Here is a 27769-nt window from a genome sequence, read left to right as displayed (position 1 = left end):
CCTTCAAAAATGATTTTTTTTAGGATTTTTTAGGTTTTTAGGAAATTAGATGTGTAATTTATGTCCCTAGAACACCTTATAATGCTCCTTGCATGTTGGGCCTCTCTATGTGGCCAGGCTGTGTAGCAGAATGTATTTTGGGGTGTTAGAAATATCTTATAAATGGACAACTTTGTGTAAAAAATGCATTTTCATTTTCTTTCCATATTAACATATTCAAAAGACTCATTATGCCTTGTAGAATATAAACCTGAAGGTGCTACTTGAATGCTTAGCCTCTGTATGTGGGCAGGCTGTGTAAAATTCTCACACATATGGTATCTCCATATCAGGAAGAGTAGCAGAATGTATTTTGGGGTGTCATTTTTGCTATGTACATGCTATGTGTTAGAAATATCATATAAATTGACAACACTGAGTAAAACATTGAGTTTTCATTTTCTTTCCACATTTTCCAAAAACTTGTGGGAAAAAAATGACATGTTCAAGAGACTCATTATGCCTCATAGAATATACGATGGAGGGCTTGCTTTGGTCTTCTTGTGGTTGGTCACACTTTGATTAAGACAAAGTCAGTGATTTGCTGATTCTTCCAGAATGTTAGTCTCCGAGCCTAGTGCTAAAGTGGTTGTAAACTCACATTGATTAATTGTACCTATAGGTAAGCCTATAATAAGGCTTACCTATAGGTACTGTAAATATCTCCTAAACATGCACAGTTTAGGACATATTTACTGAATTCGCAGGCGATGATGTCATTGGCGCATGCGCTCTGAAGAAATGACCACCCGTGCCATTCCTTCAGAGCCCTGTGCCATGACCGGTGGCTCCCATGTGCATGCGTAGGAGTGAAGACACATGGTTCTGGCCAGTCACACAGCTGGAGTCCGCAGACTGGTGAAGATGGATACGGCCTCCAGTGGTGACAAAGCATTGGTGGAGGGCTTTGTTTACAGGTAAGTTTCACATAATGTGCAAGTATGCGATACATACTAGTACATTATACCTTTACTTTGCAGGTCAGAAAAAAAGCCAGCAGTTTACGTCCTCTTTATGACAGAGACTTTGATTAATTTGTTGGTTCTGCTAAAATGTCAGCCTCTAAGCTTAATTTTCGACAAATACTTTGGAATCGGCCACCACAGGAGCACAGAAAATTTCTTCAGAAATGGTAGATGTTATAGCAATTGTACAGATTGCTTAGTATTTTCCACTAAATTTAAGTTATGTATATGTCATCATTCCATAGTTAACATTTTAAAATGTTGCTTATTACACTTAACATGTGAATTAAATGGGATCCCTGAATAAAACTTTTCTAGTAGGTAAATAGGTAAATGTTAGAACATATTTCATTTTTATTCCTTAGTACATATTGTAAAGATTTCCCTCACATCTGCCTGCTAAGAAAAAAAATTGTCGACCTAACATGAAGTGAGAGACAGTCTCTCCAATTTAGACACAGACAGCAGTAAAAAAAAAATGATGTTCTAGCCCTAACCTATTGTATCCAAAAACAAAGTGAAAAAAGAACTTGAATTTTGTACAACTCTTAAAGCGGGGTTCCACCCAAATTTTGAACAATATCTGTATGTATTCTCTTCCTTGCCTAGATGCTGACATGCCGTTTAAAAAAATGTAAATCGCCGTAATTACCTTTTATTTTTCTATTCTTCTTTGCACTTCCTGGTTCTCCTCCCGTGGGAGTAGGCGTGTTTCTAGCCTCTCCCAGACTTCTGGGAGCTAGTCTCAGGCTTCCCAGGATACCACTGAGCATGTGCGGGAATGAGCAGTGAATGCTGGGAGCACAGCATTCACCACATCCAGGAAATAAATGCTTGTGGGCTTCAAATGCCCACAATGAAGATGGAAACCGCCTGCAGTGAACAATATAAGTTATTCTTTCCGACGAAATCTGACACAGGCGGACATATTACACACAATATGTGAGTATGTAATGCTGAGAAGAAATGTTTGTGAATGAACTAAAAAAAAAAAACGATAGATAGGTGGACCCCCGCTTTAAGAATGGCATACCAGCCACCATTATACATATATTTTCCATACTACATGCAGATTAATATAACCTCCCTTTGAGCTCAGTGATCACAAATATAAACAGATTTTAATGTCACTCACCAAAGCTTCACTTCCAAACCTGTTAAGCCTCAAATAAACATTAGGCGGATATAATTTATACAATTAAATATTTACTTAGTTAAATGCAGTCCAAAAGTCTGTACTAAATCCAGAACAAATAAAAGTCCAAATAAATCCAACTTTTCACCATATTTGCCAAGAATAATCACAACCCATGAAATATGTGAGTGTTCACATAGATATGAAAGCAAACTAAAACATGTGGATTATAATTCCTAATCAGACCAATCAAGTTATATGTCCGAATGCTGTCCTTAATTTTGCTATAAACCCTGTAATGTCTCACCAGAAAAACACCATTCATATTATACATTATACTGCTGATCAATGTGCACAAAATCACAATCCCTTATTGAAGTGTATGTCAGGGCACAATAAAAAAGAACATATACAGTGCACCTTTGCAATACATACACATTTACCTATGTTTTATCATTGAAAGACCCTGCAAGTAAAGAAAAATATATGATGCTTCTGTTGCAAGAATGCATACTGCTCCTAATTTCTTGTTGCAAGCTGATAACGCACTCATTTTCCTTAGACAGCAAGAATGGTGTAAGACCCATTCAGTTGTCTTTTGATAAATTACAGAACACCTTCATCCAAGGCCCCTTTCACACTGGGGCGCTTTGCAGGCGCTACAGCGCTAAAAATAGCGCACTGAAACAGCCGCTGCTGTGTCTCCAGTGTGAAAGCCCTCGGGCTTTCAGACTGGAGCGGTGCGCTTGCAGGACGAAAAAAAAATCCTGCAAGCAGCATCTTTGGAGCGGTAAAGGAGTGGTGTATTCACCGCTCCTGCCCATTGAAATCAATGGGGCAGCACGGTTATAGCGCCGGCAAAGCGCCGCTGCAGTGCCGCTACAGCGGCGCTTTGCGGGAGGTTTTAACCGCTTTTCGGCTGCTAGCAGGGGTTAAAACAGTGCTGCTAAAACGACGGTAAAGCACCGCTAAAAATAGCGTCGTTTTACTGCCGACGCACCCACCGCCCCAGTGTGAAACCGGCCTAACAAAACACTTTCAATGATATATTGACCAAAAGAGAGCAATGTTAGGGTTTACATACATGTTTATGTATTAACCCAAATTATAGACCTGGCAATCAGATATAAAATAGCATTATAATGCATTCATTGGCCCAAAAAGTGCATGGATTAAACTGCGATTTGTGATTTTTATCTACAGCATATTATATGAATATCTCCTAAACATGCACCATTTAGGAGATATTCTAGCGAGCAGCAGCTGGTGACATCACTGTCTCATGTGCTCTGAAGGAATGGTATACCCGTGCTGTTCCTTCAGAGCTGTGTGCCATGGCCTAGACTCCCACACGTATGTGTGGGAAGGATGTCATTGCATCTCTGCCATTCAAGTGTCCGCGGCCTGCGAACCTGGAAGGAAGACTGGGTGAAGATGGAAGCCTCTGCAGTGGTGACAGCATGCCACTGGAGGGCCTTGTTTCAAGGATAGTCTTTCATAATATGCTAGTATGTGGTTCATACTAGCACATTATGATATTTGTTTGCAGGAGGAAACTTTTTTTTTTAGAGAGTTTACTACTGCTTTAATTTGACAATAATTGTGATATATAGATCGGTGTGTACATCAGTGAGTAAACACTCTTTCCGCATTCCACAATGCAAGGTAGAGTAAAGAGCTTGCTACAGAGATACAGAGGTATTGTGGGATTAACCTCAGCATACTATCAGTTGACTCAAGACCCATAAACCCTTACCCATTGCATTCCCATAGAAATATAAATCAATCTCGGTACCAAAGGGAAAATATGAATTCAGAAGAGTATATTAAATAAATACAATTTCAAAGTATCAAAAACTCCACAAACCACAAATCATCTATCAATATATCACAAGTTTCATTATATAGCACATGTAATAGACCATAGAAAAGCCATAATCAACATTAAACACCTTGGATCTAATGATCCAAGGTGTTTAATGACCTTTAATGAACTTGTGACCTTTGTATATATTATTAGTATATTTTTATTAGTTTATTTTTAGGCCCTTTATTTGGGGCCTTTTGCTGCCTTAGGCTCGATTCACACCTATGCATGTTGCTTTTGAGCGTTTTTGGAGGGTTTTTTTTCATGCTTGCCACGTTTTTGAGCCGCGTTTTTGCCGCGTTTTTGCGGCGTTTTTGCGGCGTTTTTGCCGCGATTTGCGTTTTGCGTTTTTTTTTTTTTTTTCATTTTTTTTTTACAGTCTTAAAAAAAAATTACAAAAAAAAAAAAAAAAAAAAAAAACGGCAAAAACGCACCAAAAACGCACCAAAAACGCATCAAAAACGCTGCAAAAACGGTGCACTTGCGTTTTTGATGCTTGTCCATTGAAAACCATTACATGCAAAACGCTGCTTTTTGCATGAAAAAAAGTCCCCGACCCTTTCCAAAAACGCAGAGATACAAAAAAGCATTGATGTGAACATGTTCCATAGGAACCCATGTTAAAAAATTCCCGTGCATTTCTGCAAAATGCAAAATGCATCAAAAAACGCGCTAGTGTGAATGGGGCCTAATGCTGTATTTCAGATGCCTGTTGTGCAGCTATTTTATTTATTTATTGTTTGCTAAATTCTTTATATTTCCAATGTGATTGACATTATAGGAATGTATCATATTTTAAACTACTGCATTATTTGTTTGGGCAGAGTTATGGGGAGGTGGGTAATATTAATATATTGCCCACCTCCCCATAACTCTGCCCAAACAAATAATGCAGTAGGTTAAAATATGATACATTCCTATAATGTCAATCACATTGGAAATATAAAGAATTTAGCAAACAATAAATAAATAAAATAGCTGCACAACAGGCATCTGAAATACAGCATAAGGCAGCAAAATGCCCCAAATAAAGGGCCTAAAAATAAACTAATAAAAATATACTAATAATATATACAAAGGTCACAAGTGGTCATAGGTGTGTGCAGTCTATTGCATTAGGGTGTGCACCCCAAAGATTAAACACAAATGAGTGTATATATATATATATATATATATATATATATATATAACACACACACATACTTTTAAATAATTGTAAACAAACATTTTAAAATGTATTTAACCACTTCAGCCCCGGGAGATTTCCCCGTTAATGACCAGGCCATTTTTTGCAATATGGCACTGCGTTGCTTTAACTGACAGTTGCGCTGTCATGCGACACTGTACCCAAACAAAATTGATGTTTTTTTTTTTCCCACAAATACATTTTGGTGTTTGATCACCTCTGTGGTTTTTATTTTTTGCGCTATAAACAAACAAAAGAGCGACAATTTAAAAAAAAAAAAAAACATTTTTATACTTTTTGCTATAATACATATCCAAAAAATAAAAAAACACATTTATTCATCAGTTTAGGCCGATATATATTCTTCTACATATTTTTGGTAAAAAAAAATATCGCAATAGGCATATATTGATTGGTTTGCACAAAAGTTATCTCATCTACAAACTACGGGATCGATTTAGGTACAAGAAAAAAGGACAGAGAGGGTGGGACTTTAAATTAATGGGATTGATTTAGGGACTTTTATTTTTTTATTGTTATTACTAGTAGTGGCAGCGATCTGTGATTTTTAGCGGGATTGCGGCGGACAAATCTGCCCCAAATTACACTTTTTGGGGACCAGTGACATTGTTACATTGATCAGTGCTATAAAAATTCACTGATCAATGTAAAAATGACACTGGCAAGGAAGGGGTTAACACTAGGGGCAATCAAGGGGTTAACTGTGTTCCCTCAGCATGTTCTAACTTTAGGGAGGATGGGCTACCAGGGACATGACAGAGATCACTGGTAACACTAGATCTCTGACATGTCCCCTGTCAGAATGGGGAATCGCCTTGTTTAAAAAGGCATTTCTTTGTTCTGGCTCTGTAATAGGCGATTGCAGGTCGCCGGTGGACATAGAGTCCACCAGACCCACAGGCACACTCCTGCAGCCTGCAGCTAGAGCAAGAGCGTGTCGGTGGCGGCAAGCGCCTGACCGCAACTACACCTGCGCGAGCTGCCATACAGGTACGGCGAGTCACACAGGAGAACAGACCTGCAGCAGAATATCTGCATGAGCAGGTCGGCAAGTGGTTAAACATGGACAGTTTTGGAAGGGCAGTAGACAGTGTCATTAGAGGAATAGACATGACAGTAGGGCAGAGGTTGGTGTCAGTCAGTAGGGAAGAGGACAATGTCAGCAGAGTAGTGGACAGAGTCAGTAGGGCAGAGATTGGTGTTCTTTATTTTTTGAATTATTTATTTATTTGTTTTTTACAATTTTTTAAGAGCTCCATTGGGGGGTTTCAGGCAAATAGCAGGGGTCTAAACAGTCTCACTTTTGAGACTTAAAAAGGGACTGAGGAGAGAACTTCCCCTATCCCTTTCTTTGCAGCCTCTACAAAATAGGGGATAGATTTATAGATTTTAATTTTTTTATGTTTTTACTGGTAATGGTGGTGATCTGTGATTTTTTTTAGCGGCACTGCGACATTGCAGCAGACAAATCTGACCTCAAGTGACACTTTTTGGGGACCAGTGACATTATTACAGTGATCAGTGCTAAAAAAAATGCATTGATCAATGTATAAATGACACTGGCAGGGAAGGGGTTAACACTAGTGGGCGATCAAGGGGTTGACTGTGTTCCCTGGGTGTGTTCTAACTGTGTGGGGGATGGGCTCACTGGGACAACACAGAGATCACTTTTCCTGATCACTAGGAACAGCAGATCTCCATGTTGTCCCCTGTCAGAACAGGGATCCGCCTTGTTTACATAGGCAGAACTCCATTCTGCCTCTCTGTACCGTGATCGCGGGTGGCTGGCGAACACTGCATCCGCCGCACCTGCGCACGCACTCCTGCGGTGCACAGCGGGTGCACGCATATGCCTCTGGCGGCATGCACGCTTACAGTATCTATTGCATGAAGTGGCGTACAGGTACGTCATTTTGCACAATAGAGCCAACCTGTCGCAGTATATATACTGTGGCTGGTCGGCAAGAGGTTAAATAATATTCTAAAAAAAATTCACAACAATATATAAATTCTCTAAAATAAAGCAAGCTAGCAGACACTGTGATTCATCTGCAGAAAAAAAGTAACAATAATATCAGGAATTTTCTATACGGAGAGCACTAGATGTTGTTTTATTCTATTGTGAGGATCTATGAAAGGGAGATGCAAAGTCCTCTGGATCAAATGTGTTTTATTATCCTGGATTATTCACAATTGGAAGTGTATGGTACCATCTGCTGGATTGTTTTCATTGAGCTTATCCACTTGCCACCCAGGCCAATTCTGACCTCATGTAAAAATCATAATTTTTTTTTTTTTTTGCAAAAAAATTACTTAGAACCTGCAAACATGATATATATTTTTCAACTACAGTACATTAAATTATCCCTAGACAATACTTTAAAAGCCTTTACAAGTTTTGAATTACACAGGAGGTCTGGCACTAGAATTATTGTTCTCGCTGTGATTTTGGTAGCAACACCTCACATGTGTGATGCCATCACCATTTACATATGCATGTGGAACCAATGTGCGCTTTCACATTTGCGCATGAGCACCGGGTGACGTGGGCACTTAACATTTTTGAATTATATAATTTATTTTATTTAAATTTACTTTTTTTACACTGTACCTTTATTTATCTATTTATTTTTTGATCAACCTTATTGCCATCACAGGGGATCAACAACATTCCTTGTGATCAGCATGGGCCGTGACAGGTCCTCTTTATGGAGAGATCTGGGGTTGCTTAGACCCAATATCTCTCCTCTCTCTCTGGACTCCAAAGCATCTGTTCAAACTGAGATTGGTTTGATCAGATGCTTTCACAAGCCAGTAACAGGTTGTTTAGCTTAAAAAAAACAGAAGTGACTAAATTTTCAGCGCTCCTAGTTTCTGATCTAGCAGAAAGGGAGGAACAGTGTCAGTTCCTCTCTCTCTCTGTTCGGTGCACTAGATGCTGACGTTTGAAAGGGCTCCGAGCGCTCCCTTCCCATCAGGGGACCGGAGGACGACCTTCCGACTTCCCTAGAACTGATCAAGTGGCTCTATAGCCACTCAAACCAATTCTACATGGAAAGGAATCACCAGCTGAAAATATTGATACCGGGATAATCCCTGCAGGTATAGGCATCATCCCGGTATAACCACTTCAATCTGAGGGCGTCATATGGTGTCCTACGAGCGGGAAGTGATTAAATAGACCACCTGTTGTCCCAAAATTGTAAAAAAGTCAGCAGGTGGATCAAACCTGCCATTTAGTTACACAAAACCACAGGTTTTCATTGTGCATAACAACATTCCAGCTACCAGCATCCTAACAATAAATTATGTCATTGGTTGATAAGGAGGACGTTTGGTGCCAGCACATCATCCTTGTTTGCCCCTCCCCTGCCTATTTCCGTCAGCACTGGGGTCATGTTTGCTGAGTGAGGGAGAGAAACAATGGAATACTAGATAGTGCCAGTGTGTTTGTAAGAATAAATCATCTCTAATATTGGGTGTCCTACTTGTGTGGATAGAACAAAATATTACAGCGCACACATGCAAAATGACATTTACCTCCTGCAAGGCTTATTTAAAACACCTAGACATTTTCAAAAAGCATTATCAAAAATTTGGGGATTTGGTCACACCATGTTGCTATATGGTGCTTAAGCCCACTTACTGCGACAATGTACCCCATGATTAGTGGGTCCCACACTATCCATAGACTGGGAGATCCTGCTTCTCTGAACCATGGGAGCATACACAATATGGTGTGACCAAATCCCCATATTTTTTGATAATGCTTTTTGAAAACGTCTAGGTGTTTTAAATAAGACTTGCAGGAGGTAAATGTCATTTTGCATGTGTGCGCTGTAATATTTTGTTCAGTTGTATGGTCTTATGGCTGCACCACCTTTGATGCATCTTTTAGGGTGTGCCCCCCAAATATCTTGTTTGTTTATTGTATGGATTCTGACCAAATCCTTTTGAGTGAAGAGCACCCCACTCCCTACTCAGTGCCTCTCATTAGAGTCCACCTGTGTCATGGGTGGAGACCTCAAGTTCTCCCATATAGAGGAGTGTATTGCTCCCATGGTTCAGAGAAGCAGGATCTCCCAGTCTATGGATAGTGTAGGACCCACTATTCATGGGGTACTTTGTCGCAGTATAAGTGGGCTTAAACACCATATAGCAATATGGTGTGACCAAATCCCCATATTTTTTGATAATGCTTTTTGAAAATGTCTAGGTGTTTTAAATAAGCCTTGCAGGAGGTAAATGTCATTTTGCATGTGGTGCGCTATAATATTTTGCTCTGTTGTTTGGTCTTATGGCTGCACTATCTTTAATGCATCTTTTAGGGTGTGCTCCCCAAATATCTTGTTTGTCTACTTGTGTGGATGTTGCTGTGTTATCTAAAACTTTGTTTTGAGATGCATAATTGTGCATAATTTTAACTGCCAGGTCCGTACTGACCTACAGCACTGCTTCCAGCTGGCCAGGTCCATACGTTGTACGGTCCACATTCCTTCTTCTTCTATAAGCACTTCAGGTGACTATAAACCTATAGCAAAAATGTTCAGCAGACTCTGCTGAACAATCCTATAGCTCTGATCATCAGATGACAATCCCCTGATCAGAGCTATTCCCCCAAAAAGTGACACCGCCCCACCACCACCAGCCTCTGCTGTCTCTGCAACTTTGCCGATGCTGCACCCGCCTCTACATACCCTGCATTTGATAAAATTACCATCCCACTGCCACTCCAATTGCCGCTACCCTCCTGCACCAGTCCCCATGGCACTGATAAGCACCCTGCACCATTCACCGGCATTGATCGATGATGGCTTCCCTCTGTGCCCTCCTGCTGGCTTGCTAGCTAGGTGCTTCAGGGAAGCTACGACAATGTAAAACAAATAAATCCAGCACTCTGAGGCTGTTCCAAACCCCCCTCCAGTCACCACCCATGCTCACCTGATCCTGGGAGCCCCCTCCGTGCTGTGCTGCTAGCCGGCTATCCCTCCTCCCCCTCCCACAGGCTGCAGCTTCTGCTGGGCAAAGTGAAACTGTCCTGCCAGGATGGAGAGCAGTGTGGGGGGGAGGGGTGGTAAACATGTTTCTTCCTTTCCTTGGATGGACATAGTGAGTGACCAATACTGATCGCTCATATGTCCATTGATCACTGGAGAATAGTAAACAGTGTTTACTATACTCCAATTGTGTGAAGGAATAGAAATCTCTCTATTCATTCAAGTACAGTGCAGCTCCCAGTCCCTTCCTCTGTCTGAAAAAAGGGACATCAGGGATCTCTTTAGACCTCTGGTATCTCACACCAATGACCCCCCCCCCCCCCCCCCAAATAAAAGTACAAAATATTGAAAAATAAAGTTGTAAAAAAGAGAAATCAAAACAAATAAAAAAAAAAAATCATAGTAAGGCATTGTTCACACAGGGCATACTACAGCATATGCTCCTGCAAGGCCGTGTTTACCTGCTCAGCGATGCACAGGTGTTCTGTAGTTTTGTATGAACACAGCCGTTGCTCCCAAATTGACATCCATGTGGATCTGGGTGCATGTCCTCATGCATGAGCTCATACTGTCTGCGTTCGGGGTCGTGAATCCACAGGGATGTCAAATTGGGAGCAGCGGCTGTGCCCATGCAGCCGCTGCATCCCAATTGACATGAATGGAACAGCCTGCATGGGGATGCACGGAACACCTGGGTATCCCCATGTGGGTAAACACAGCCCTCCATGAGCATACACTTTAGTACGCCCCATGTGAACGAGTCCTAGGAATTTAGCAGAAATGTTTAAGTTATGTTGTGTTTGTGTGCACCAATAATGATTTTAGTGTTTTCTTTGTGAAAGGCCTAAAAAATCAGTAGCACATTGTTTTTACAGGTCATGTACTTTCTGAAAATATATAGTTTGGGGAGGGGGGGGGGAGGTCTGTGAAAAATGATGAGCTCAGATTTTTAGAGTAAATTGTTAGTATTTGCAGTTTTGGGTACCTTCCCTTTTCATCATTTCATAAAAAGGCATCATTTAAAATTTACAAATATATTAACACCATACAGTTTTACAAACTCTGAAAGCTGTAAGTGGAAAATTAAGACCTCCAGATTTTTAGAGAAATTTAGATATTTCAATTTTTCTGTACATTTGATTTTCATCATTTTGCTATTTTTTTGTTTTCTTCACTGAACTGTTGGACTGGCAAAAAGACATGTTTGAATGATTTCACATGATGCACATTTGACTGAGTTTATTCATTTGTTATATTATATTTAATATACTGTAATATACTGTATAAAGTATATACTGTATGACATACGGGTGCATCTTATAAAATTAGAATATCGTCAAAAAGTTAATTTATTTCAGTAAATCAATTCAAAAAGTGAAACTCATATTTTATATAGACGCATTACACACAGAGTGATATATTTCAAGCATTTCTTTCTTTTAATTATGATGATTATTGCTTACAGCTAGTGAAAACCCAAAATTTGGCATCTCAGAAAATTAGAATATTGTTGTTGTTCAGTCGTTTAGTCGTGTCCAACTCTTCCTTACCTCATGGACCACAGCATGCCAGGCTTTTCTGTCCTTCACTGACTCCCGCAGCTTGCTTAACTTCGTGTTCATTGTTTCGATAATGCAATCAATCCATCTTGTTTTCGGTCGTCCTCTTCTCCTTTTTCCTTCCATGTTTCCCAGCATCAGGGTCTTTTCCAATGAGTCCTCTCTTCACATTAGGTGCCAAAGTATTTGAGATTCAACTTCAGGATCTGTCCTGCCAGTGAATATTCAGGCCTGATTTCCTTCAAGATTGACTGGTTTGAGCTTCTTGCTGTCCAAGGGACCCTTAAGAGTCTTCTCCAACACCATAGTTAAAAAGTCTCACTTCTTCGGCATTCAGCCTTCCTTATGGTCCATCTTTCACAGCCATAGGTTACTGCTGGAAATACCATAGCTTTGACTATATGGCACTTTGCGGTAGGGTGATGTCTCTGCTTTTTATAATATTGTCTAGGTTTTCCATTACTTTCCACCGAAGAAGCAAGCCTCTCTTAATTTCATGGCTACAGTCACCATCTGCCATGATCTTGGAGCCTAGGAAGATAACATTTGTCACTGTTTCCATTTCTTCTCCTTCTATTTGCCAAGGAATGATGGGACCAGTTGCCATGATCTTAGTTTTCTTAATGTGCAATTTCAGGCCAGCTTTTGCGCTCTCCTTTTTTACCTCCATTAAGAGACTCTTCATTTGTTCTTCACTTTCTGCCATTAGTGTAGTATCGTCTGCATATCTCAGGTTGTTGATAATTTCTTCCGGCAATCTTAATTCTGGCTTGTGATTCCTCGATCCTGGCATTTCGCATGATGTACTCTGCATATAAGTTAAATAAGTAGGGTGACAATATACATCTTTGCCACACTCCCTTCTCAAGTTTGAACCAGTCAGTTGTTCCATGTCCTGTTCTAACTGTTGCTTCTTAACTTGCATACAGGTTTTTCAGAAGACAGGTGAGGTGGTCAGGTTTTCCTATTTCTTTTAGTTTTTGCCACAATCAAGGGCTTTACTGTAGTCAATAAAGCAGAAGTAGGCCTACTTCTGGAACTCCCTTGCTTTCTCCATGATCCAGCGAATGTTGGCAATTTGATCTCTAGTTCCTCTGCCTTTTCAAAATCCAGATTGTACTTGTGGTAGCTCTCGGGTCACATGCTGCTGAAGCCTAGCTTGTAGAATTTGCAGCATAACCTTGCTAGCATGTGAGATGAGTGCGATCATACAGTAGTTTAAACAACCTTTGGTGCAGCCCTTCATTGATATCGGAATGTAAATGGACCTCTTCCAGTCCTGTAGCCATTGTTGAGTTTTCCAAATTCATTGGCATATTGAGTGCAGCACTTTAACAGCATCATCTTTTAGGATTTTAAATAATTCCACTGGGATACCATAACTATATATATATATATATATATACAGTATATGTATATATATATATATATATATATATATACTCTTGGACATACTGCCCAGACCATAAGGTGCATATATATCTCTCTAATTCACAAACACAAATAATCATATAAAATCTATGACACTCCATTCAAAATACATTAAAATAGATATTTAAAACCAAGGTTTTTGTAATCTTTTCACTATAGCATCCATAGTCATCTGCCTACAATCTGCCAACAATTTCCAATTTCTCTTTGGGATTAATAAAGTATTCTATTCACCCATATATTATCAATTTCTGTCAATATCTTATATAACATATATCTCAAAACCCTAATATCTGTTATACAACCCCTGGCAAAATGTATGGAATCAGCACTCTTGGAAAATGTTTATTCAATTGTTTAATTGTGTAGAAGAAGAAAGGCACATGAGCGGCACTCTGTGACATGGACGCCTGAACACAGAGCTCCGTCCCGTTCTGATCTTTCGGCGCCCCAAGCAGCGGGTACATTCACCCCCCATAGGCTCTGTCGGGACCGGAACACTCAGACAACCCACGGGCTCCTTTACAGGCAGATTGGACTGACGTAACGGACCCCTAAAGCCTATTTCACGGCACTGTTAGAAGCCACTGAGGCACCTAAGATGGCAGTGGAACGGCTGCCTCATGATGCTTCCCACACAGGCAGGCCAGCTTCCTCTTCCTGGTGGGCTTCGCTTCATGAGGAGGTATGTGTAGGGGCCCTGATGCTTTCATCGATAGGGGGACCAGCATCACCAGCTTCCACAGTATCCCTTATAAATCAGACCCTGTCACCCACAGTAGCAGCCTGGAGTGCAGCTACAGGATATGGGTCAAACCACCTCACAGTCCCACGATATCACTATGCTCTTTACAAGATTCGCAGAAATGCTTGACAAAGGACTTGCTCAGACTGCTGCCAAGATCACCTCAGATATTAAATCAGATCTTCACCTCCTGGGCTCTCGCATTGAGCTTATTGGAAATAAAATGGACGCCACAATTTACCGGGTTAATCAAAACACTGACCGTTTCCAAGAACTGCATATACAGTTGGAGGGGGCCATAGCCAAAATTGATGACCTGGAAAATAGGTCCAGAAGGCTGAATTTTAGGATCAGAGGTCTTCCAGAGACTTTCACCGACATTCCAGAAGCAGTGCACTCTCTAATCAAAAGCCTTATACCTGACATCCGAGCCCACAAATTGGAACTTGATCGGGCCCACAGAGCCCTTGGCCCCCCTCGATCAGATGGGCTACCTCGTGACATTGTGGTAAAACCTCACTACTACAATGTTAAAAAACAAGTCATAAGGAGAGCTCGCACCATCCCATAAATTCAGCTTATGGAACATACAGTACAAGTTTATGCTGATATTTCTCCCTTCACCATCCAAAAACGGCAAGCACTCAAACCCCTCCTGACGGTTCTGACACAGAAAAATATTAAATACTGGTGGCTTTTCCCCTTAAGCCTGAAATTTGAATTTAATGGCAAGCCCTTCAGATTCTCGACGCTCATGGAGGGGGAACTCTTGCTGCAGAAACTGGGACTCCTGCCCACTGACCCAACCTCAACGATGCAATCATCTCTGTCCAGCCTGAGCAAACAGCCTCCTCCATCTAGTCCACTCACCTCTACGTGGCAAAAACCTAAGCACAAGAAATCCAAGGAAGGCATTGCTACATGAGTTGGAGACTTACTCCATTGTTTCCCTTCTCATCCCTTTATTGGGTATGGGCCCCCTTAGGCTTTCATGCCTACCTGGACTCATCAACTATTTCCTTGGAACTCCCATATATCCTGTGGCTCAGGCCTATCTTGCTGGAATCTGTCCACTGTTACAGTTACTCTCAGCAGTGGAACTCTCTCTTGTGTGACCTGAACAGGAACATTACCGGGACTCCCCGAATTTTACTGCCCCAAGTTCAGGATCTCTCAATGGGATATGATGCACCCTTCCTGTTATGTTAGGACCCCGGGAGTAGGGGGAATATTTCACACTTTCTGACTTAAATCTCCCTAAGTCCCTATGTGGATCTCATCCCTGGAAGGCGTTATTGTCCCTTATCCTCCACCATCAATAACTGAACAATACATTGGCCACTGACCCACAAAAGCAATTGACTTTGGAGTTCCCTGGGTTTCCACCTCACCCACCCCACAGGTTGTTCGATCCCTTGGGAGGACTCATCAATGGACTTAGGGAGCATTAACTCTTTTTGTTTTTCCCACTCTGTGACCCCTTCAGTTTCTCACCCTGCCAGAGCCTATCCTTCCACGAAAATTTACAAGTTATAGTTGATGTGGGGAATGTACCTTAGCTTGTTTTATCCTGTATGTATGTTTCAGGGGGTGCCATGCACGGAGTGGCACCTATGCTCCTCCTACACTCGGAGACGGAGGTTTTTTATCTGCTCCTAGTTGGGATCTCCCCCACTGGTTGGGGGTACCATATTTGTGTCTCGGGATATGGTGAACATATTTCTCCCATATTCCTGGATCCTACTCTCTACTCTCACTACTTTTTTCCTCTCTTTAACCCTTTCCCCTATACTAAATCTCCTTTTTTTTCAGTGACGAGTGTGGTCTCGCTCGCCTGCAGGACCCAGTAATGTGTTCTAATGGACTCGATGGCAGATATCTCCCACAGACCACCCATCAGATGGAAGGTAGGTGATTTGGCATCACTGGCGTCTCAACCTAAACTGCTCCATGGCTGATCTCACTACTCATAAACATGCTGTGCGCTTTGCTTCACGCAATGTGCAGGGGATTAACTCCCCTATTAAGCGCCGGAAAATCTTCCAATACTATCATGACCAAAAAATTGACATATTATTCCTTCAAGAAACACACTTCCCAAAATCTTATGCCCTGTCCTTCATACACGCCAAATTTCCTACGTTCTATTTTGCCAATTCGGACAGAAAGACTAAAGGAGTGAGTCTGTTTTTCTCCCACAAAACCCAATTCTCACTAGTATCAGAATTTAAGGACCCTGATGGCAGATTCATACTCGTGAAAGGCCTCATTGATAACCAGCTTTACTCCCTAATCTCATACTACGCACCTAATCAAGGCCAATCAAAATTTTTTCACTCCCTGTTCCACACCCTAGCTCCAATGCTTGAAGGCCTGGTCCTTTATGGCAGAGACTCTAACATTGCGTTCGATGCAGGAAAGAATAAGTCCCACCCCCCCAGGTAAGGATGGTGTCTGTCCCATCAAACAGAGTCTTAATGTAGCCAGATAGATTTACTACCAGGGTTTGGTTGACACCTGGAGGGAAATTAACCCTGGGACTCAGGATTATACACACTATTCCAGCTCCCACAATACTTTTGCCAGAATACAACACTTTTTCATTCTGCAAAATCATACTCCACTGGTCCACAAAGCAATCATTAAGGACTGTGCCTGGTCGGACCACTCTTTCCTCCTCCTGATAATAAACAAACCGATGGCACATCAACAAGGGTTCACTTGGAAATTAAACGCCTCACTCCTTAGCAATCCCTCCCACGTCAGTGAGATTGAAAAAGACATTCAGGAATATTTCTTATTCAATGATATTGATAACATCTCTCCCACCATTTTGCGGGCGGCACACAAAACCTCCATACGGGGTAAACTTATCCAAATGTTCAGCCTGCAAACTAGATATAGACAGGCTGGAAAGGGAATTCTCATATTTAAGCAAACAACATAAACGCAACCCCACCCCTGGATCGGCAGCTAGGCTTGAAACAGCGTGCACGGCTCTTAATTTGGCTCTCACCACTATAGTCGAAAAAAGATTGCGATGGGATGGTGGGAGGTTTTATCATCAAAAAGACAAGTTGGGAGCTATGTTGGCACATAGGCTAACTCCTAAGATAAGGTTACGCACCTTACCTAAGATATAATTGAGCAATGAATCCTTATCACAAAATCCCCAGAAAATCATGGAAGCTTTTCATGATTTCTACCGTTTTTACAGTAAAAATGGGAAAGAACCCTCGCCCAGCCTGATTGATTCCTTTCTCAGCATACTGAAGATCCCCAAGCTCCGGGAACACCACAGGGACAGCTTAGAGATCCCCATCTCAGCAGAGGAAGTCTCTCAGGTCATTCGGAACCTTAAAAATGACTCAGCCCTCAGGCCGGATGGGTTTTCAGTCCCGTATTACAAACATTTTGCCCCACTACTGTCCCCCTATTTGGCCTGTTCTTTAACCAGCTTAGATCTGGTGCACAGCTCAATAAGGCGCTAAATTCAGCCTTCATCACAGTTATACCAAAACCAGGCAAGGATACTAGTTGCACCGCTAATTATCGCCCCATATCATTGATAAACAATGACCTAAAAATTCTAATGAAAATTCTAGCAGATAGAATATCTAACTTTTTTAGCCTATATATTCATAAAGATCAGGTGGGCTTTATACTTGGGAGACAGGGTCCAGATCAGATCAGAAGAGCAATTGACATAGTTCCGCTACTGGGATCTGGCTGGGACAAGGGACCCCCATAGTAGGGATTCTTGCTCTCACTGGATCTCATGAAGGCGTTTGTCTCCTGGGCTTTCTTGTTTCCGATATTGCAAAAATGGGGTTTCGGTCATTCCTTTATGAATATAATAGGAGCACTCTACTCCAGTCCGAAAGCACAAATTAAACTGCAGGGTTATTACTCACATCCTTTTCCTATTTTTAATGGTACAAGACAGGGTTGCCCATTGTCCCCACTGATCTTTGCAGTGGTCATTGAGACCCTAGCTATCGCTATCCGGGACAATCCTGACATACATGGAGTGCATTGTGGCCCACAAACCCACAAGTGCGCTCTTTTTGATGATGATGTGTTACTCTTTATCACCTTACCACTTACCTCATTATCAAATCTATGCAGGGTACACGATGACGTCGGCAAAGTCTCTGGCCTCAGGGTTAACTACTCGAAATCTATGGCACTAAACATCAACTTACCAGTAACCCTAGTAGCCCAGCTCAAAGACAACTTCCGGTTTGGATGGGTTGAGTCAATGATCCCCTATCTAGGGATCAACCTCACGGCGTCAATAGACAAACTCTATACTGCTAATTTTCCCCACTCTAGCACAAACTTGGTGAGAAGATGGGATAAACTGGGGCTGTCCTGGCTAGGCAGAGTCAATTCAGTAAAAATGACCCTACTCCCACGCATCCTTTATTTAGATCACTACCCATCCCCATCTCCAAGGATCACCTCCGGAAATTCCAATCTAAAATCATTAAATTTATATGGGGAGTGAAGGGGCATAGGGTAGCCAAAGGGACCCTTTTTAGGAGCAGAGATCAGGGAGGTGTGGGTTTGCCTAACCTTCTCTGGTATCATCAGGCAGCACAAGTCTCCCAACTCTACACTATTTACTCTAAAATTGCACACCCTGACTGGGTACACATGGAACGACAGGCTATCCCCAATATACTATGGACTATCTTCTCTGGTCCTCGGTTAATCTAGACCTGCCATCATGGTCCCTACACTATCCCACTCCCTTGTACTATGGGATTCTCTCAGAACCACTTCACGACTGATTTCGCACTGGCACCCTTTGTCACACATTTTCCAAAACCCTCTGTTTCCTCCTGGGGTGAACATTAAAGCATTCCAGTGGTGGTTAGATAAGGGGTTGTATAGGATAGGACATTTTGTTAACCCTGCGGGACCTCTCACTATGGCCCACTACATTAGTAGACTCGACATGCCAAGATCGGAAAGATTTCGATACCGACAAATAGTACACTTTCTCCAGTCCCTACGGTTCTCCAAACCCATTCTACTTTTGATCATGGACTATGAAAGGTGGTGTGGTCAGGCAGTGGAGCAGAGGGGGGGAATTTTGGTGATATACCAATCACTTGCTAGGGCTGAGGCCAAGTCACTCTTTATGAGAGACTGGGAAAATGACTTGCAACACACTTGGAGCATTGAAGAATGGCATAGAGTTTCTACTGCAGCATCTAAGGGCATTCTAAACATAGCATTAATTGAAGCGAACATGAAAGTCCTTAATAGGTGGTACATGGTCCCCCTAAAACTCTCCAAAATCTATCCAAACGCCTCACCCTTGTGCTTTCGCAACTGCGGGCATGTTGGGTCAATGCTACACATATGGTGGGACTGTCCCCAAAATCAGGGGTCTATGGAATAAGATATTTTATATCATTAGGAAAATTATGGGATTACCCATCCAAAAGTCTCCTCAACTAGCTCTCTTAAACTTTCCTTGCCCTAAAACCCCAAAACTAATCCAACGACTTATTATGTTTATTTTCCTTGGGACCAAGCTAACAATTGCTTGGGCTCGGAAACGACCAACTGTATCCTTTCTCTTGGTCAAAAGAAATATATCATGGATCATGGCCCAGGAGAAAACAGTTAGCATCCTTTTGGACACTGCTGATAAACACGATGCTGTCTGGAATCCCTGGACCAGATACATATCTCTGCCACCTACCGCTTCCCTTTCACCCAGGCCCCTGTAGATAAGCGAGTACTGCACCGTCTTACGATGTTTTACCCCTTCCTTCTCTATCCTCACTTTCTTTTTTCTTCCCTTTCTTTTCCTCTTCTATACTTTTAATTATCACTCTACATGTTCTACTACTTGGCTACTGCCCGGAGACGCTACTTCAGCCCTTTCCTAAATTACAGGAGAGAGGTTTTTTCTGCTTGTTACTAAAGCTAATTAGATGATACTTGGACCTTTAGTCTGAATCCTTCTGTCTATTGGATGTCCACATGTTACTATAGCTTTAATCTCTGATAGTCCACCCAACTGTCTAGGCACAGCTTTCATGCTAGACACTTCTAATTCACTTCGCTCTCTTCCCTCTCTCCTATTTCAATGCTTTGCACCATTTTTGTTACACTATATACCTAGGTAATAGATGTTTGGCTTTGCCTGGGGGGGTGGACCTTTCCTTTCCAGCCAGATCCCATGTAGGGTGCTGGGGAGGCGTGGTTATCCCCCCTTCCCGGAGTTGGCATTGTTAGCATTGACCCAATGCGGGCACAATAGATGTCTCTATCTTTGATATGTTTTTTATATTTTCGGTACTACTTCTGTAAATGTTCCACAACAGTATTACCTGTATTTTTGTTGCTTTCATATGTTGATATCTCAATAAAAAACTATTGAAAGTAATTGTGTAGAAGAAAAAAAAATTTACAGACATCCTCAAAAGTATTTTCATTTAACATTCCCGTCTTAAGAAACACTTAAAAAAATAAAAGAAAACTATAATCAATTGCAACTGTTTTTGCAGATCCAGCAGAGGAAAAAAATATGGAATCAATTCTGAGGAAAATATTATGAAATCATGAAAAAAAAAACATTAGAGTACACCACTAGTGGCTTTTATAACAGCTTGAATTCTCAGAGGTGTGGATTTAACTAATGACAAACAGTATTCTTCATCAATCTGGCTCCAACTTTCTCTTATTGCAGTAGCCTGATCAGCTTTGCAGGTTGGAGCTTTGTCTTGGATCATTGTCTTTATTTTGCTCCATCGATTTTCAATTGGATTGGAGTCCGAAGCATTTTGCAGGCCATGTCATTATGATATTATATGTCTTTCTTGAAGGAAAGTTTTCATGACTTTTGCCCTATGACAAGATGCATTATCATCCTGAAAAATGTCATCATCACCAAACACCCTTTCAATTGATGGTATAAGAAAAGTGTGCAAAATCTCAATATAAACTTGTGCATTTATTGAAGATTTAATGACTGCCTTCTCCCCCATACCTTTACCTGACATGCAAATCCATATCATCAATGATTGTGGAAATTTGCATGTTTTCTTCAGGCAGTTGTCTTCATACATTTCATTGGAACCGCACCAAACAAAAGTTCCAGCATCATCACCCTGTCCAATGCAGATTCATGATTCATCATTGAATATCACTTCCATCCAGTCATCCACAGTCCATGATTGCTTTTCTTTAGCACATTGTAACCTTGTTTTTTCTGAATAGGTGTTATTGATGGTTTTCGTTTGGCTTTTCTGTATGTAAATCTAATTTCCTTTAGACAATGTCTTACAGTTTAGTCACAGACATCGACTTCAGTTTCTGACCATTTGTTCCTAATTTGTTTTTTTGTGCATATTGCCTTAAGTTTTCTATCTTGACGCTTTGATGTCTTCCTTGGTCTACCAGTACCCTCCTTTAAACCACCTTCCCATTTGATTTGCACTTAGACACAGCTGACTGGGAACAGCCAACATCTTTTGCAACATTCCATGATGATTTACCTTCTTGAAGAAGTTTTATAATCCTCTCCTTTGTTTCAACTGACATCTCTCATTTTGGAGCCATGATTCATGTCAATCAGGTCGGTGCAACAGCTCACCAAGGTGTGCAAGCACTCTTTTTTAACTGCAGACTAATTAGCAGTAATCGGATGCAGATGTTTGTTTTAGAACTGCAAAGTACATGGTGATTCCAAAATATTTTCCTCAGAATTGAGTGATTCCATATTTGTTCCTCTGCTTGATCTGCAAAAACTGTTGCAATTGATTACAGTTTTCTTTATCTTTTTTTAAGTGTTTCTTAAAGCCAGAAGGTCAGAATGTTAAATGAAAATAGGCATGTCTGTTATTATTTTTCTTACATAATTAAATAAACATTTTCCAAGAGTGGCAATTCCATACTTTTTGCCAGGGGTTGTACAGACACAGATGAAATCTGCTTCCTCAAGCAGCACAGGATGTATCTATCATAAGAGTCAATAACATGCACTAGAACATGAACTTAAAAGGATTCCTTCAAGGGACAGCAGGGGGAGCAAACAATTGCATCAGAGAGACTATCCATGTGTTAGTCCTCAAAAAAGATAATAGGTTAATAAAATCATCCACCACTGATGTCACTAAAGATCCTGTACAGGCACCCATCAAGGATAATTTCACACATAGTGCAGTGACGTGTTTTATTGCTCTGTAAAAAGCCTGTCACCACAAGGACACACAAAAAAAAATTGTTTTCTAAGCAGATGCAGGAGAGGTAAAGCATTCCAGCAGTTGTCCATACTTGTGTGAATTTGCCCGCAAAGTAGGTATGCTTATCAAAGGGTATGAACGGATGCTCAGGATTAGGAGTTCAAGAAGGGGAGATTTTGGAGGCTCACTGAAAGTCCACTACTCCCAAGAAAACACACAGTGCTGTTTGCATGGATTGCGGCTGGGAGGTATTGTCTAGCGTGTGAATCATCTTTGCAGTTTTTAACAGTGGTGCAGCTCCCTGGCATTTTTAGTAATGGCGGCTCTAGTATTTGTCTCTGGTTCACACCCCTTGGTTCTTTTGGACCCAGTGAATGATTAATAAGGTTCTCTAAAGAGAGGTCTTCATTGTTCCACCACCTCTTCATAACCTCTTTCCTATCTTCTTTCTGGGCTGTTAAGGTTATTCTTCAATTGGATGCAGCACTGTTCTTACATGGCTTATGGGTGTCTTAGCATGGTCTGCTGAAGTAGCAATCAAGTTGTGAAATGCACTGAGACCACTGCACCTCTTCCTGCACTACTGGCCTTCTATAGTGTTATGATGTATAATTATATGATATTGTGGGCCAGGCGGGATTCGTGCCATGCTTGGAGATGGAGATTTATTTTGTTTGCGTTTATACACTGTGTTTTATGACATTCTAACCTAATAATCGAATAAATGTGTTTTTAAACTTGTTTCTTCTTTTTCTAGGGCTATTTTTGGCACTGTAAAGTCTGTACATTTGCTCCTGTGTTTTATTTTCTGAATTAGGATGTGGTGCCTGAATTAGCAGACTGTGCTTCTTATGAATTTATTGAGCATAAGAAGTTCAGAGACAGGAAGAGAACAGGCATCCCTACAGTGAACATTTATCCAGGAGCCAGCAGCCTGTGCAACATGAGACATACTTCACTTCATTACAGGTATGATGTGACTATACCTGTAGGAATTTTTTTTTTCAGCTAAACTTCAGCTTTAATTACTAGCTGCTAAAAATCCAGATTTTAGACAGTTGTGTTGGTCCATTTCAGCTGCAATACTAATTAACATGACAAAGTTATTCACAAGTTAATGGTTATGATCCCAGAGCTTTTTATGTTGCTGGAAGTATTTTGAAATTAATGAAGCAGTTTTCTTCGATTAAACAGTTATATCTATGGACAGATACAAAATATTTTACTTTTTGTCTTTGCTTTAAGTCTTGATTTCTTATTAAATATGACACAGAGAATTGCAGCTTTGTCTGCAGCTAAAGTATTTTTATCTTTCTTTTCACTTTGAATTTCAAAACTGTTGAACGTCTTCTTCTGTACTGCTCATTTATTTAAATTAGGTTCATTTGCAGTAATCACACCATTTGCATTATTAAACTTTGAACAATAAAAATGTCTAATTTAAACCTGGTCAATGTGCTGAGCAAAAAAAAAAAAAAAAAAGTAGAAAAAAAAAAAAAAAAAAGATTCTGAAAATGGTTTCCAAGACAACCATGGGCTCATATAATTTCATGTTCCATCTTCACGCATTTTGCTACATTAACAACGTTAGAGAAAGTTGAATATGAGCATCATAAATAATGTGCTGTGTATGTAAATTGTTAACACTAATTTAATGGATGCTATAATCAATTAGAGGCTAGATATAGATTACCCGTAAGGAAGCTTGCAGTAACAAAGAAATTGGCTACATCAGACAGCTGTACATCATTATGAAAGAATTTAATACACTTATGTCCCCAGGGTTTTCTCACCACTCCAAATATTTGTGAGAGCTGTCAATCTCCAGGTTGTTTTCCCATACGTAGGGTTGATTTATGAAACCTTGAGGGAGAGAAGAATGGTAAAATTGGCCAGGACGACAATGCTCGCTATCATTCGCAAATGTTTACTAGAAAAACTGATAGCTGGAACTTACATGATGTATCCAGAAAACACTTTTTTTTTTTTTTCTTTTCCTCTGAGTTAAAGGAAACCTGAACTGTCGAAATATGGAGGATGCCATTGCTGATGTCTGCTTTTGAAAATGTTAGTTTGCCCGGCTGATATCTAGTTTTGAATTTACTAGCGTCCTGGCTTCAATTTTTATTGCAGCACTCACCTGTACCAAATACCTAGATAAGGCATTAGTACAAAAAAAGCAAAGAGCCTTGAAATAGATTTTGCTGAGTTAGTTGTACTTTGGGGGGGAAATTTGTGAAACCAGGCAGAACAACTTTATCAATGAATGAAATTTAGGATTGTGGAATAATAGTAAACTTTAATACTGTTGTGCATATTTAGGCCCCACACAACACAATAATCATCAGATTTGCCCTTGGCCTCTTTTTAAGATAGTCCTGATTATGTTGCTGTTTTAGTAACTTACACAGGCAGCAGATACACTGTGTTGTCAAAAGTACTGGGTGACCTGCCTTTACACTCACATGAACTTTAATGGCATCCCAGTCTAATGCCACGTACACACGATCGCACATTCCGACAACAAAATCCATGTTTTTTTTCCGACGGATATTGGCTCAAACTTGTCTTGCATACACATGGTCACACAAATCTTGTCGGAACTTCCGAATGTCAAGAACGCGGTGACGTACAACACGTACGATGGCACTATAAAAGTGAAGTTCAATAGCCAGTGCGCCACCCTTTGGGCTCCTTCTGCTAAACTCGTGATTATCTCGCGTTAGTAGAAGTTTGGTGAGAGACAATTCACGATTTTCAGCCTCTTGCTTTTCCAATCGTTACTGCTCTTCAGTTTGTGCTTGTGGGTTTGTATCTGGTTTTCAGTGCTTGCCCCCCCAAAGCGCACGTGAGGTCTGTATAAAATATATGGAGTAATTTACAGGTAGGGGGGCCATTGATATGCCAGAAAATGTTTAATAAAGATTTAAAATTTTTTTTTTTTAGTTAAACTGAAATAATATTTCCTTTGATTTACTGCTTGTGTTTCTTTTAGCTGTCTCCTAGGTTCTCCAATGGGCTTTTTTTTTGGCCATTTTCTTCAATAGTGCAAACGTAATTTATTTGATACATGAGGTGACAATCTCTTCTTCAGCGAACTATTATTATGTTGTGGGTCTGCTACATACACACCTTGTTTTTGTTGTTAATGTATGTAATGCATTACTGTTAAAAATATACATCATTTTCAGCACCATGAATGAATTTTGCTGAGTCACAAAAATGGCATGATTGTGGAAAAGTATAAAGCACTGTGGGAGTTATTTACTAAAGGAAAATCCACTTTGCACACCAAGTGCACTGCAAAAGTACACTTGAAACTGCACTGAAAGTGCGCTTGTAGTGCAAAGTGGATTTGCCTTTAGTAAATAACCCCCATTTCAGTGTAAACACATTGTTGAGTAGAAAACTTTTTACTCTGTGCACATTCACATGTGCGTTAAAAATGGTTTTTGGGGATACACCATTATCCCAATTATCCATTTTTGAATCAATCTGCACAAAAGATCCATTTGCTAAAGGTACAATTTCATCACTTTATAATCAATTATATGGAGTAGCAAATCTTAATAGACCCTCTTACGTTCAGAGGTGGGAGGAGGACCTGGGACGAACTTTAGAAGACACGGACTGGTCTAACATATGGCTCACATCTAAGTCATCTTCACCCAACATCTTAGCACTGGAGACAAATTATAAAGTCCTAACTCGCTGGTACCTTGTACCCGCTAGAGTGGCAAAATATTCACCTAAAACCTCAGCTCTTTGTTTTCGAGGATGCCCAGAAATAGGCACATATTTACACATATGGTGGACGTGCCCAGTAATCCAAACCTTCTGGAAGGAAGTCTTCGTGATTGCATCTAAAATATTTAAAAAAATAATACAACCAGATCCATATTTAACTTTACTTAATCTAAAACCGGAATGGTTAACACTCTCTCAATTCAAACTTATGATCCAACTAATAACGGCTGCAAAACAAACAGTGGCCAAGGCATGGAAATCTCCTACATTGGTACTAGCAGAAACAATTCACAGAATGAATAATACAATGTCCCATGCTAAGATGGTAGCCATCGATCAAAATCAAATTCCAAAATTTGAAAAACTTTGGCATCCTTGGATAAAACAACAGTTCCTGTCAAACTTCAATGACTCTGTCCTGTTGCCATGGTAACAGATTAAATGACTTACAGAGACACCCATTCTAAGGCTTCAAAGAGAACTAAAAAGAATAATAAACTGATGAGCGGGACAACCTTGTGGACCATACCTCTACCTTTCAACCCTTTTTCTTCTTTCTCTTTCCTTTTCTCCTCCTTACGATTAAAGCTCATTATCAGAATTTATTTGACCTATATACACTCTACTTGTAAACAATATGTATAGTAGGTATAAATCATTTAAATACCTACAAAAGTAACTAAGGAAATGATATATATCTTTAATTTAGGTTTACGTGAACCCAATGTTTAATATTTGAAATTTCATGATATTTACCTATATAAACCCTACTGTAAAACAATGAGCTTACTTTATAGATCCTTGTAAACTTACTTTATGTATCTTTATAACATTGTATACTCAATAAACTTCTTTTGACAAGGAAAAAATGGTTTTTGAACAAACCAACATATTTTAGTAATAACATTTTTGTTTTTGACAGTACAAAAAGCCTTTTTGTGTTAAAACAGGCATGTTTAAAACCATAAAACAATACACAACTCAGGAACTTACAAAGTTCAACTTTGACAAAGTGAAGGCAATATCAGACATTAGTATGTCCAAACTGTGTTGATATTGCCTTCATCAGATGAAATTTTGAAGATGCACACATTTGAGAGTCAAAATGGGGATTTCCCTCCTGATCCCATGCCTAATGTCAACATGTGCTAGCTCCCATCATGGGGGATCAATGGACGTGTTCCGGGGGTGCAACCCCTTCCTCTCATCTACTTTAGTTGCGAGGAAGGGGTTGCACCCCCAAAACGCGTACCTTGATATCCCGTGATGGCAGATAGCACACGTTGACACACTGTGTGCATCTTCAAAATTTGGCTTTCTAAAAAATATTTAAAATGTGTGAAAATAATAAAAATACAAACAAACTAGAAGAATTTGGGGGTGTTTTAGATTCTGCCTAAAACATCAATGATGTTTTTGAGTCTTTTTTCCACATCATTGATGTCTTCTGTAAATCACGATTGCATACCATGATCTCCCCCTGATGAGGACGTGAAGATTCTTCTTCTACAACATCGACATCACCTAAAATAAAAATACACTCCATGTATTTTAAATATGCAGGCATCCATCTATTACCTGAAGCTGTGGTCTCAGACACTCACCTGTTGTGGTCACTATTTCGCCCACTTCATAAACCTCTCCTTCCTCCACATCTTCTGGTTGTGGTATAGGGATTTGCTTTTCTTTAGGAGATGGGGGGTCCCTGGTGTCCTCAAATGTCCCAAGTCTTTTCTCCCCTATGTGAATAAAAAAAAGGGATACTTAGCACACAGATATTTGAGGCCAGAAATAGTAATATGAAACATTGGAAGTGTCGTACAATTGTCTTTTTTGGCAGAGTTCCAAGCTGAAGACATTATTTTTTTCC

This window comes from Aquarana catesbeiana, linkage group LG03 (genome assembly GCF_042186555.1).
Source record: "Aquarana catesbeiana isolate 2022-GZ linkage group LG03, ASM4218655v1, whole genome shotgun sequence".
Lineage (NCBI taxonomy): Eukaryota > Metazoa > Chordata > Amphibia > Anura > Ranidae > Aquarana > Aquarana catesbeiana.
Note: the sequence above shows the minus strand (reverse complement) of the source record.